We start from the raw sequence: 12,857 nt of genomic DNA, 5'->3' as shown, positions 1-12,857 counted from the left end.
TGGACTAACTGAGGAAGGGGCAGGGTGGGATTTCATCACTGCTGTCCAGTGATTAAGGGTGAGTAGGGAAGAACTGTACCAACCCATGCCCAGACGCTGTGCTGAGTGCTCCACATCCTTTCTGTCTCCACACAGCACCTTTCACCTCTTCAAGGAAGCACAGTCTTCGCCAATCTCCTAGTCACAAATCCAGCAGTCCTTCCCAGCCCTGGGCCTCTCCCCCTGGGAAGAACAGCTTAAGAAGCCAGCCACTGTCTCTTCCTGGCTGCCCCTCTGTGCACACCGCGAGCCCCCTTGGCTTCTATGAATCTAGACCCTACTGTGGCTTCATCTGTGTTGCTCCTTGCTGACAGGGCATACTCTGCCTCACTCTCCTGCCTTGCCTCCTTTTTCCCTGCCAACCTCTTCAATCCACCAGGGTCCTACCCTCAGCCTCGATCTCATTTCACCGAACTCTCATTCCCTGGGTGTCCCATACAAGGCCGCGTACGATGTGACTTATACCCATCAAAGACACTCTCAGAACACCTGCAGTTCTTCATATTCCCCCTTGACAGTGACTACAGAAACAGAAACCAGGTTCACAACAAATCCCCCAAACTCATTTAGCAAACAACCCTCTGCCAGAAGCCTATAGAATCAATAGATTTGGAATGCGACTCTGGTCCTAGACCCTTTCTGTGCCCATCCCAAATTAGAAGGAAGTAGGATGAGGGGGTGAGGGGAGAAAGAATACAAGACAGCGATCATAAAAAGCAAAGATCTAGCTGTACCCTTACCAAATGTGCATTTTTCTATGTGTACATTATACTTCAATAACACAGTTTTTTTTTAAGAACCCAAATAAAACAAAAGGTTGACAACTGAAAAATTCATGACCAAGATTAATAGCACGGATAATTGAAGCAGGAGAGAGATAACAGAAATACTAGTTCACCTTTCTGTTCCTAATAATACCCAAGGGAAGACTGAGCAAGGAGAACCTTATGAATTAGGAGCAGGTAATTAGTGTGTTCATTTGTCATGTTACACAATTATAGGTCTTCAAACCAACTTTGGCAGAGAGTTGTAGACCTAGAGAGAAGGGCACGAAAGATAATCTAATCCACCTTTTCATTTTCTAGATGAGGAAACCGAGGCTGAACGAGGAAAAGAGTCCTGTCTCTGCCCAGCAATCATCTGCCATATATGCCTTCTCCACCTTCTTATCCACTGAGAGAATGGACACGAAGAAAGCTGAATGAGGCCACACCAGGGCTAGGAGAGCTCAGATGGACTTTCTGATATTCCCTGGGCTGGAGAAAGCTCAGAGCAGCCTGACATGGCCAGTTGTGCAAAGCATATTGCCTCTCTTTGGTGCCATATCTTTTTCCCTTTGATGTGTGATCACTTCATTCCCTCCTTGATTGCTTTTCAAAAGCAATCTAAATTAATGCGAACCCACAAAGGGCAAGGCTCCCTGTGAATAATTAGTGCATGATAATAAATGCAAATAGGGAAAGATGCAAAGTTGGCCTAAGAACTACTGCTCCCTGCTCCCCTGCCCATTCTCTTCACATTGGGAATTCTCTTTACACTATTGAAGAAAGAATTTGAGGAAACTTGAGAAAGGGTGGTATTCCTAAGCAGACCACTGGGTTCATTAAAGGATGGCAGAAAGAAAAAACAGAAGCTAAAAGAATCAGACCAGTGACTGCTACAGGGTCTTTGTCCTTTTTTTTTTTTTTTTTGGATGTTCCACTGAAGACAAAACACTTGCCTAGATTTCTGACATTCAGAAGAGGACATCTCATCACAGTCAAGAAGGAGCCACCATAATTTAGTCCTGTCCACTCAGGATTTTCTCCTACAAACCCTGAGCTCCAGTCAATCTTGTCTCCTTTCTGCTCCTTGACTAAATCAAATTAAAAAACAAATCCAAAGCCAGAGATAAATTGTGTTCAGACCTTCAGTAAAACTGTCTCAAATATTATGCAGAGAGAACTGGACAAACTGAGGTTCAGGAAATGTTCCAGCTGGTAAGGCAAGCCCCTGCTTCTTCTCCATCAAATGGTTTGTCCTGAGTCCCTTCTGGAAGTCAGTTTCTATCTATTGTCATATTTAATGGGTAGAGCTGTATGGGAAGGAGATGAAGTGTCTGTGGAGCCTGAAAACTGGACTCCCCCAATCCCTTTATTTAAGATCATAGATGATTAGATCAATACAAGATTTGGGCAGGGACACACATCCAAATTACATCATCTCCCATGCACCCCACATTCCCTATGCTTCCTGTAATCCAGGGACAGAAAACAGATTTCAGCTCAAGTGCCTCCTAATCCATTTACAATGGCTGCCAGGAGGGCTATATTCAGAATACTCTGAGAGCATGACTGGGACCAGTAGGAAATGGGTGAGAAAATCCAGAAGTTTCATGTCCTTCACATCTCTGTCATTCCTGATTGAATCCACTCCTGTCATTTTCACTGTGGCTAAATTAAGGCCTTAGAGGAAGAATTGACACCCAGCATCACAGAGTAAATTGATAAAAAGGACCCAGCTCTCCCTGAATCTCCTATTTTCCTATAATCCAGAGTTTAAGACAGGGGATGGATCTAAGAGTACAGTCATAATACTATAACCATTTCTAAATGCTTACTATGTGCCAGGTACTATCCTAAGTGCTGTTCATGTATACTCACATTTAATCCTGCCAGAACACTGAGAAATAATCATCCCCACTTAACAGGTGAAACTGACACAAAAGAGTGGTCAAGTAACCCATCCAATATCCCAGGACCAGTAAGTGACAAAGTAGAGACTGACACGTGGCAAGAAAAGAACAGAACTAGGTCTAGAAACATACTCACACAAGCAGTGGAAGATTCTGGTAATTTCACCAACACATACAAAGTCAATTCGCATTGGAAAAATACCCCATGAAGGCCCAGTGATCTTTTCAGCCCTGGTGATGTCAAAGGCTGCAGAATAAGGAGTGGAAAGTCCTAGTTACCATGACAGGAAGCACCAGTGAGTGATTTAGAAGGCAGGAGATGAGAACAGGTAATTCAGTAGGACTCAGGTAGGATGCTGAGCTCTTGGCATGAACAGATAGGTTTCACCATGATCTCGAGTATGACAGGTTGGCCCCAAAAGGTCCCATTTTGCTCAAAAGATTCCCTAAAACTGAAAATGTAGTCTAATGGAATATCACCAGCTGGCTCCAATCCCTAGGGCTTGCTGTTTCAGAAAAGAAAGAGGTGCCCATCGATGTATTTATAGGCTTAAAGCTGGCATGCACTGAAGCTACCTGGGGTTTTCCCCAAATTTTTTAGTGCCCACTTTTTTTTTTTTTTTTTTTTGAGACGGAGTCTTGCTCTGTCGCCCAGGCTGGAGTGCAGTGGCTGGATCTCAGCTCACTGCAAGCTCCACCTCCCGGGTTTACGCCATTCTCCTGCCTCAGCCTCCCAAGTAGCTGGGACTACAAGCGCCTGCCACCTCGCCCGGCTAGTTTTTTTTATTTTTTAGTAGAGACGGGGTTTCACCGTGTTAGCCAGGATGGTCTCGATCTCCTGACCTCGTGATCCGCCCGTCTCAGCCTCCCAAAGTGCTGGGATTACAGGCTTGAGCCACCGCGCCCGGCCTATTTAGTGCACATTTTCTCCATCTTTTTGTTTCATTAGGTTTTAGTCGGCCAGCTATTTGGGGCCTGAATTAGGATTTCACACACATCCAGAGCCAAATGACAAAACAAACAAAGAAGCCCCGCGACTAAAACAGGTCTTGGGGTCAGCAGCTCGGTAAGGGTGGCCCCCTGGAAACAACTCCTGTGTGGGATCAAAGGAAAGTCAAGTGGTATATCACATCCCAGGGCTGGGGAGCCCCACTGCCTTGAGATCAGCCAGTCACCCCTTTGTTCCATGACCTTGGCCTGGAAAGCTCCTCCCTCCCATCCCTGAGCAAAATCCTAGAGTTCCTTCAAGTCCTGGCCCAAATGTCAACTTCTTTGGGAAGTCTTCCCTTACTCCATCCCTACCCCACCTCTTCTTCCTACAAAAGGAAAAAAGAAGTTTCTCCTCTCCCTCCTCCACACTCTGTCCTCAGTTCCCAGCCCATCCCACAAGTCTCTGGAGGCTGGGAGAGCACAGGTGTGGAGTCACCCTCATTCACCACCTTAGAGAGACTGGAACAACATCAGCAGCCCTGGGGAAGCAAATCCAGGCCCAAGCACTATGGTCTCCCGGATTATGATGATTTGCACACAGAAAGCATTGGAAAGAAAAAGCTGAAAAGGAATATGCTGCCCAAATTTCTCTACCATGAGCAAGTATTGCTTTTATCATTGGAAAAACATAAAATAAAGATTTTAATGGACTGCATATTTCTCATGCTAAAGGAGCTAATAGTGTTTCCTATTGTGTGGAAAATAGATCTGAACCCACCCACAGGATGCTGAAGAATCCACAAATTACAGCAGGCATCCACAGTGCCTGGGTACACGGGAAGGAGGAAACTCAGCCTGCCTGGGGCATCAGGAAAGGCTCCACACAGGAGGGGATGAGTGAGAGCTCTCCAATTAGACTAGGGAAGATGAGGCAGAAGGAACAGTACATGCAAAGTCAGAGTCATGTGAAAGTGCAAGCTAAATAATATGGCTGGAATGTGGGATACGTGGGAGATGTTATCATTTGGATGTATGTCCCCGTCCAAATCTTATTTTGAACTATAATCCACAATGTTGGAGGTGGAGCCTGGTAAGAGGTGATTGGATCATGGGGGCGGATTTCTCATGAATGGTTTAGCACCATTCCCCTTGGTACTGTCCTCATGATAGTGAGGTCTTGTGAGATCTGGTTATTTAAAAATGTGTAGCATCTCCCCGCTCATTTTCTCTCACTCCTGTTTTTGCCATGTGATAGGCCTACTCCCTCTTCAGGTTCTACCATGATCGTAAGTTTCCTGAGGCCTCCCCAGAAGATGTCGGCACCATGTTTCCTATAAAGCCTGCAGAATCACTAGCCAATTAAATCTCTTTTCTTTATAAATCATCCAGTCTCAGGTATCCTTTATAGCAATGCAAGAATGACCTAATACTGGAGAGAATCATGCATGTGAGGTATGCAATTAAGGGTTAAATCCACTGGCTTGGGGTCCTCAAACTCTGCACCTTCCAAAGAAATAACTAGCCCTTGACCAGCCCCCAGGAAATAACCTCTGAGCCCTTGGAATATCATGCCTGATGGAATAGAGTATCTTTGTATCACCGGGGCTTTGGGCCACCCCACATAGTTTATGCTAACAGTGTCATTCATGATAAAGGACTGTTTTTGTTTACCTGGAGTCCCAGCCCATGCTGTATCGGTTTGATTCCAGGGGTGCAGGGGTTGCATAGAGACTGAGTAGCCAAGGTTAATCACATGGGTGACTCATACCTCGGTGACTGATTCCCTTCTCCCAACAAAAACCCTGGACACCAAGGGGCAGTTGGGTTTCCCGGCTATGTTTTGTCACACATCATTGCTGGCAGAGTTCAGTGCTATCCAAGTGACTCCCCTGGGAGAGGACAACTGGAAATTTATGCCTGGTGTCTTCCTGGACTCTGACCTATGCACCTTTTTTCTTGGATGATTTTAATCTGTCTCCTTTTGCTGCAGTGAACCATAACAGTGAGTATAAGAGCTTTTCTAATTTTTGTGAGTCCCTCAAGTGAATCATCAAACCTAAGGTAGTTTTGGGATCCCCATCACAGAGAGTCAAACAGGAGCAGGGCAAGAAGAGCTGCTTTTCCTGGAAGGCTAATGAGTCTGAAGTTCGCCCTGGAGGTAATCGTTACAGTAACTCCAGGCTCTAACCTGGAGCTGACATGATAAGGCCAAATATACACCTCTAAAAGGTACTGCCGACTACAGAGGAGAATGGATGGGGGAGCTGAGGGAGCAGAGATGAAGCAGGGAGACCAAGTCCTGGAAAGAGATGGCTGAACCAGTCCAGGTAAGAGCTGATGGGCCCTTGGTAGTGGGCAGTGACCACAGCAAAGGACTAAACTCAAGAGCCAGAAAACAGATGCAACAAGACTTGCCAGCCAATTAGACTGTGGGGTGAGGGAGACAAGTCAAGGACGACTCCCAGATTTCTGAGCCTGGGCAATTGGAGGGATGATGGAGTCAGTCATTGAAGTGAGAAATCCTGAGTGGGGAAGCTGATGTTCAGGGGCTTGAGGGAGGTTCTGACCCCCAAGCCCAGTCTGGTACTTTCACTGTGTTACATTTCTACAATTCAGGAACCATCCAATTGCTCTTTTTTTTTCTCCTTGAAGCCATCCCCTTAGCCCTCTGCCCGCAGTGATCACTAACTGATCGCTCCTCCGTAAAAGCCACTGAAAAGTGTGCTTGGCCAATCTCCCTGACCTCAATTTCTCTGCTGGCAGAATCACAAGAAAGGCATCAGCACCTTCTGTGAAATGGGGAGCCAGGCAGAGGAGGTGCCCAGGTAGGTGGCAGAGGCCTAAATAAATCACGGCTATGCGAGGAGGTTTCAAACACCAAGTTCTGGTGGGGGGAGGGGGGTCCTGGGCCAGACCCTGGGAGGTGGGACTAAGATCCCTGTGACGCTGGGTGGGGGTTGGGGGCAGGGTTGAATGAAATCATGAGAAACAAAGGCTCTGGGGGCTGCACAGAATGTCTCCCCTCAGCCTGGGGCTAAACTGCACTTTATGCATTTCCAGGTGGTAAGGAGTCCATGTCAGCTGCTGTCATCCACACCACAGACTAGACATTGCAAAGAGTGGCCAGGCCTTTTGAGTGAAGGTGATCCAACCTGTCACTAAGCCTAAGGGCAAATCCTGGCTGTGCTGTGATGGCTACAACAACCCCAAACAGCAGCACAGAGGCTGCAGCCGCCCTCGGAGGCATCACTGGGAAACGCTCATTAGCAGCCTTCCATTGCTCACCCGCCCCATCCCACCTCTGTGCATCCCAGACCATCAGCCAAGTGCACAGCTGGCTTCCATCCTCAGAGCCTTCCTCCTTCATTTGCCTATTCAACAGTTACAAAGGCCTGAGTTGCAAAGGGGCTTACAACCCATTCTACCCAGAAGAAAGAGAACTGAGACTGAGCAAGACAGAGAATAGGTGGAAGCGGGGATTAAATCAAGCAATCTCTAGATCCCAAATGGAGACCCTGATGTAGCAAGAGCCTCTTCTAAATCCTTTTCCAATAGGATAATGTGGAAAATGGTTGAAAGCACAAGCCAACCGGGGCTGGAATCCAAATGGGCCATTTACTAGCTGTGTGACTGGACAAGTAATTTCATATTGCTGAACCTCAATTTTCTCATCTGTAAAATAGAAAAAAAAATCTATGTCATAAGGTTGATATACGGATTAGATGAGCTAAGATCTAAAATGTCTTCTATTCAGTAGGTGCTCAATAAATGTTTTCTATTTTTACGACTGGGTCTCTAAGTCTGGAGATCAAGGAGGAAAGTTTCACATGCTGGATTCTGCAGGTAATACAGTGAGACATGGTTTCTGTACTCACGCTCCTAACTCAGGTGGGAACGGCTGAGAGGATCACATAGTCTGAGGCTGTGCAGGGCTGAAAGCCTCCTGAGAGGTCATCTGATCCACTATTTTCATGGGCGAGAAAACAGAGATATAAAGTGACCTTCTCCCAAAGTCACACAGCAAGACAGTGTCAAAGTCAACACTAGAACCCAGGGCTCCAGGCTTCTATTGTTCTTTCCTCTCCAAAGAAACGTATAAAAACCTAATGACAGGATGCCGCAAGTCAGGACATGAATAAAATTTCAAATAACTTGCCATAGAGAACACTGTGCCCTGTCCAGATCCCCATTCCCAGGCCATGTACCATCCCTTGGCTGCTTTGAGTGGCGGCTGTCAGTGGCTCACAGCTGCCCTGTCCTCTGGAGAATTGCCACCTCCACACCCAGCTGATGAGGGAGATGACACCCAGTGCTGTGTTGGCAAATGTTTAGCAGCCACTTTCTGATGGGGTAGGGGGAGCCTTGGCTTGAGTATTTGCCACTTTCCCTGGTGTAAATATTCCCATTATGGCCGACTCCAAGCTCCCAGCAAGACATCACTGAAGGTGGAGTTCTGAAGAGATGCACATAGCTCTCCATCACATAGTATTTCCACCATAAAGATCCAATACCCAACAATAACTGCAAGTGCACAGATCTTTAAAACTGTAGTAAAATAATTAGGAAGTGATGACTTTTGAATAAGTATTTCCATTGTTTTAGCATTATTTACTTAATTATAACTTTATATGATTTAATTGCTAATAGTGGCTCACAACATTCCTAAAAACTTGACCACCGCAAGCTCGTAAGGGCCAGGTCCAACACAACACTGGTTTACTCCCACTCCCTCCCTGCCAGCCTGAGGCCAGTGACTGATGACATGAGGATGCAAAAAGTTGGCTGTTCATCTCATCTAGGGGTGAGGAACAACTTGTGGTGGTGTGATTAATACCAGAGCTCCCATGGATCAGGCCCAGACTAGGCTTACCTGGAGCCACTTCCTCCCTCAGCTCCTCCCCCTCCCCTATCCTTCTGTTACCACGTCCTTATAGGTATTTCCAGAAAGGCACACCAATAAACAGCATGCACCCAAGGCCCCGTCTCAGGCTCTATTTCTAAAAAACTCAACCTAAGCCATGCACAGTGGCTCACACCTGTAATCCCAGCAGTTTGGAAGATCAAGGTGGGAGGATCACTTGAGCCTAGGAATTTTTTTTTTTTTTTAAGTTCTAGGGTACACATGCACAACGTGCAGGTTTGTTACATATGTATACTTGTGCCATGTTGGTGTTGAGCCCAGGAATTTAAGACCAGCCTGGGCAACTCAGCAAGACCCCATCTCTACAAAAAAATTTAAAAATTAGCCAGGAGTGCTGGTGTGCGCCTGTAGTCCTGGCTAATCGTGAGGCTGAGGCAGGAGGATTACTTGGGCCCAAGAGTTTGAGGCTACAGTGAGGCATGATCACATCACTGCACTCCAACCTGGGTGACAGAGCAAGACCCTGTCTCCAAAAAAACAGTAAAAAAGAAAATAACCCAATAGAAAATACTTGTACAGAGTGAAAATTTAGGGAGAAAGTAGAAAAGATCATTGTGGCTTTGGAGGAATCCCAGCAAGCTTTCTGCAGGAGGTGGGATCCAAAGAGTGGGTAGGATTTTGATTTGGAAATGAAAGCCAGGAACCCTCCAGATGGACAGAGCAGTTTAATCCAGGTGAAACCAACAATCACGCTTTTGACCAGTCCGTCTGCCAGGCGGGGCAGGGTTTTCCTAGAGACAAGCCATGAGCCCTGGGGACCACCCATTAAGGACTGCCAAAGTTGGAGGAGGGGGCGTTTCCATGGCTACGGTGTGATTAAGAAAGATGTGTGGCTCTCTGGCAAGGGCAGTATGGTGTCCTAGTTTGCACTAGAAACATCATCTGTACCAAAACCTTCGGAGCCAGAAGGTCGTCTTCGGATCATTTACTGCCACTGATGGATGAAAGCTTTGAGTTGTAAAAGAGTAAATACATTATATTTATTTTAATAGTTGTGTTTTATGTTTTCTTTGCTCTTATTTTGCTTTTCTTTGTTTTAATTTTTTAATTGAGACAAAATATACATAACAAAAAAATGTACCCTCTGACATCCTATCTTTCGTCTTAGAGTTACCTCCAATATACAGCATCAATGCTGAATTTTATTTGCAGAAGTTTATAATGTCTCCCTCCAAAACAATTTGTACAGAATAGATGGACCAGTTTAAAGAAAAATATGCAGAAAATAATAAAGGTGATGACATAAACATGGAAAATTGCAAAGATAAGACACAAAAAAACCCTAAATTTTGCAAACTAGTCCAATACTCTTATTTTAAGATAGCAAACTTGCACCCAGATAGAGTAAGGGAACAGCCAAAGGTCAGGCAGCCAGTTAGGTGCAGAAACAGGATTAAAACCCAGGTCTTCTAATTCCCATTTCTACATTTTCCACTCTGGTACGATTTCCATTTTAAAGCAGGAAGAAAAACAACATATTCTTTTCTAAAACACACTTCTCCAAAGTTTTCGTCCTCCCCATTCAAAGATGTGCAACAGAGAACATACCAGGTTCTTTTTCACTCATGACAAGAAAAGCCACCTTCCCTTTTAAATCAGCCTCAGTGATGGTTTTCAGGGTAGAAAAGGGATTCGTATAGATGACAGGGTGTACTGGCCTAAGGAGGACACAAATCCTCTAGAAATCTGTCACCCCTGAATTCATCATTCTGCTAACATCAGATGTCAATGCTAGAAAGGAAAGAAAAGTTGGCATTTTGATGCCAGTCTCTGCCTCTAGCTGTTCCACAGGACATGCCTGTCAAAGAGGTGGCCTGTTTTCCAAACTAAAATCTACAAGCAAAGATGGTTTAAAAGTCATCCTGCTGAGAACTGTGAATTGGGAGATTGGTTCTGCCACAAAATGGCTATGGAACTCCAGCCTCCTTTCTTAATCACTCCAGGTCTCAGTTTACCTACTTTCAAACAGAGATAATAGTTCCTGTTTATTTCAATATCAGTTCAATAATCACTAAACACTTGACAGCTTCATAGTTTGCAAAATGTTTCTTCTCATTTTCTAGTGTCTCATTTAAACCACACAACTGTGTCATGTGGGTATTATTATTTAACAGATTGGGTAACAGACTCCAGAAGACCATGTAACTTGCCCATAGTTGTGAGTGGCTCTGAAACCCAGATCCTGTGATCCCAGATCATGCATCTTAGAAGTTTTTCCAAAGCATTTGGCATTTTCCAAAGCAGATACTTGGGCATTTTCCAAAGCAGATGCTTCAGAATCCCTGTTCTCTAACTACATTGTTATTAGTTATTACTTTCTAAAAGAGGTGTCATAATCAAATAACATTGTGTTAAAAGCTTAAGGGGCTTCCTTCACAGCCATGGGACTTTAATATGAATTGTCTGTCTCCAAGAGGGAATAGAATATGAACCTTTCCAAAACTTATTTGTCAAATTACCCAATTTAGGTAGAATCTCTTTCTTAAAAATAATATTCTAGGGAAATTCAAAAACTATCCTATTGTAGTTACTCTTCATTTTATTATGACTTCCAGGTAGGTTGTCTGTTGCTTTATAGAAACTGGTAAACTATGTTATCATACAGGGCACAGGCCTTTCTAGAGAGACTGTCTTTCAAGTCTGTATCAATTAGACTGGCCACAGCCTATTTGCTCCACGGGACAAGACATTGGATGACAAGGCTTTCTGTCATCACATCTGATTTATGTTCAGATGTTTCCAAAAAAGTTGAACTTTCTTTATATGTCTACATGGCCTTAGCTACATGTCTCAGGCAACCAGTATTTATTTAATATTTGTCTTGCCCTTTATCTGTGTTTTATTGTTTCTCTACATAGGCCCACTGAGTCAAGGAAGATACCTTCTTCTTCAGAGGCTATTCAATTCCCACATGCAGTGATAAGGAAGATTGGGGTAACAAGGAAGGAATAAGTCCCTCTCCTTACACAAGGTTCCCTGAAGAAACCACAGGGCCAGCTTCCTGGGCTTACAATCTACCTAGCACTCAGTAGCCAGTGCTTGGTTTGGTGCTCTGCTAGCACTGTCTTGAAACTCTTAATTTTTGAAAAGGGGCTTTACCTTTTCATTTGTACAGGGCCCTGCATATTATGTATCCAGTCCTGAGCAACCACTGTTTAATTGTTAAGCTCCAAGAAGGCAAAGACTATGTCTGTCTACTCCCAGCACCTGGCATTGTGTTTAGTACAGGAAAGGTGCACACTATATATGCACGGGATGAATAGGTCAATAGGTGCAATGAAGAGGTTGCAGGGCCCAGAGGCCTCGTCCTTTCTTTCCCCAGCAAACGAGGCAATGACTGCCCTTTCTTCTAAAGGGCATTCACATGTAAAACAGGCCCAGGCACCAAACAAGAATGAAAACTCATATACAAACTGGAGGAATAGGCCAGCACAGAAAATCAAAACCCCAGCCTGTAGAAAGACAAGCAAGAAAAGACGGGCAGCAAGCAGACACATTGTCCTCTCTCTCCAGATAATGGGACATTTTCCAGCACTTCTCGCAGCGACAGCCAATTTCAGACCAGAATCCTGACCTGAATGTGGTGCATTTTCCTTCCTGTCCCCATCCAATATCTGCCCCCCTTCCCATCCTTTTTAAGCCAGCTATCTCCAATCCCCAGCACCTCTCAGCTGCTAAAAGCCTGAAAGGTTTAATCTCCAAGAAGGATGCTCAAGGGCTCCGTTATCAGAGTTACTTAATTCTGCATTTGCAACGGGCTTAATCATCTGCATCAGACCACACTCCCGCGACTCACACGCGCTACCTCTCTGCTCCAGCTGAAAGTTGTTCTCCCTTCATCAGCACCTCAGAAGCATTCATAAATGCAAATGTATACTGGCAGAAATGCGGGTGGAGGGTTTGGTTTTGTGTTCCCGTTTTTCAATCACACCAATGTGCTAGCAACACTGATTGAGATTTTTTTTTAAGCCATGGCATTTTACCTCCCACCACCAATCAAATGGTTTCCAATGTCCTTTGTTTTTTTCTTTGTTGACTTTATATGGCTGCCATGACAATACCTTCCATGTGGCTCCATCACCTCCAGAGGCCTCATTTCTAATAGTTGTATAATATTCCATCAAAGAGTTGTAACATCATTATATAGGTTCTGTTTTTGTTTGTTTTTTTATTATAAATAGTGCTGCAATGATCATTTTCAAGAGCACAGGATTTAAAGAACTGCATTCAAAGTTTGGCGGTGTCTCTTCCTAGTTATTGAGTCCCTACAGGGGAAGCAATCGTATTCTCTAA

General features: G+C 44.7%; 1 protein-coding gene and 1 long non-coding RNA gene across 6 annotated transcripts in view; one reads left to right on the top strand and one right to left on the bottom strand.

The window, feature by feature from the left end:
• The window catches only part of SRGAP3 (SLIT-ROBO Rho GTPase activating protein 3), a 270,073-nt gene that overhangs the window by 207,674 nt on the left and 49,542 nt on the right, over window positions 1-12,857 (bottom strand). The gene's annotated exons all lie outside the window — the stretch shown is intronic.
• LOC108530947 (uncharacterized) lies at window positions 5,466-7,427 on the top strand. Of its 2 annotated transcripts, XR_001886031.1 has the most exons (3): window positions 5,466-5,970; window positions 6,407-6,468; window positions 6,704-7,427. It is a non-coding gene; the product is annotated as an uncharacterized LOC108530947 (long non-coding RNA). The 2 variants fall into 2 exon arrangements; XR_001886030.1 differs by lacking the exon at window positions 6,407-6,468.

Source organism: Rhinopithecus bieti, unplaced genomic scaffold, assembly GCF_001698545.2.
Source record: "Rhinopithecus bieti isolate Rb0 unplaced genomic scaffold, ASM169854v2 scaffold_7049, whole genome shotgun sequence".
Taxonomy (NCBI): Eukaryota; Metazoa; Chordata; class Mammalia; order Primates; family Cercopithecidae; genus Rhinopithecus; species Rhinopithecus bieti.
The sequence above is the reverse complement of the archived record's forward strand: the minus strand, read 5'-3'. Positions and strand labels throughout refer to the sequence as shown.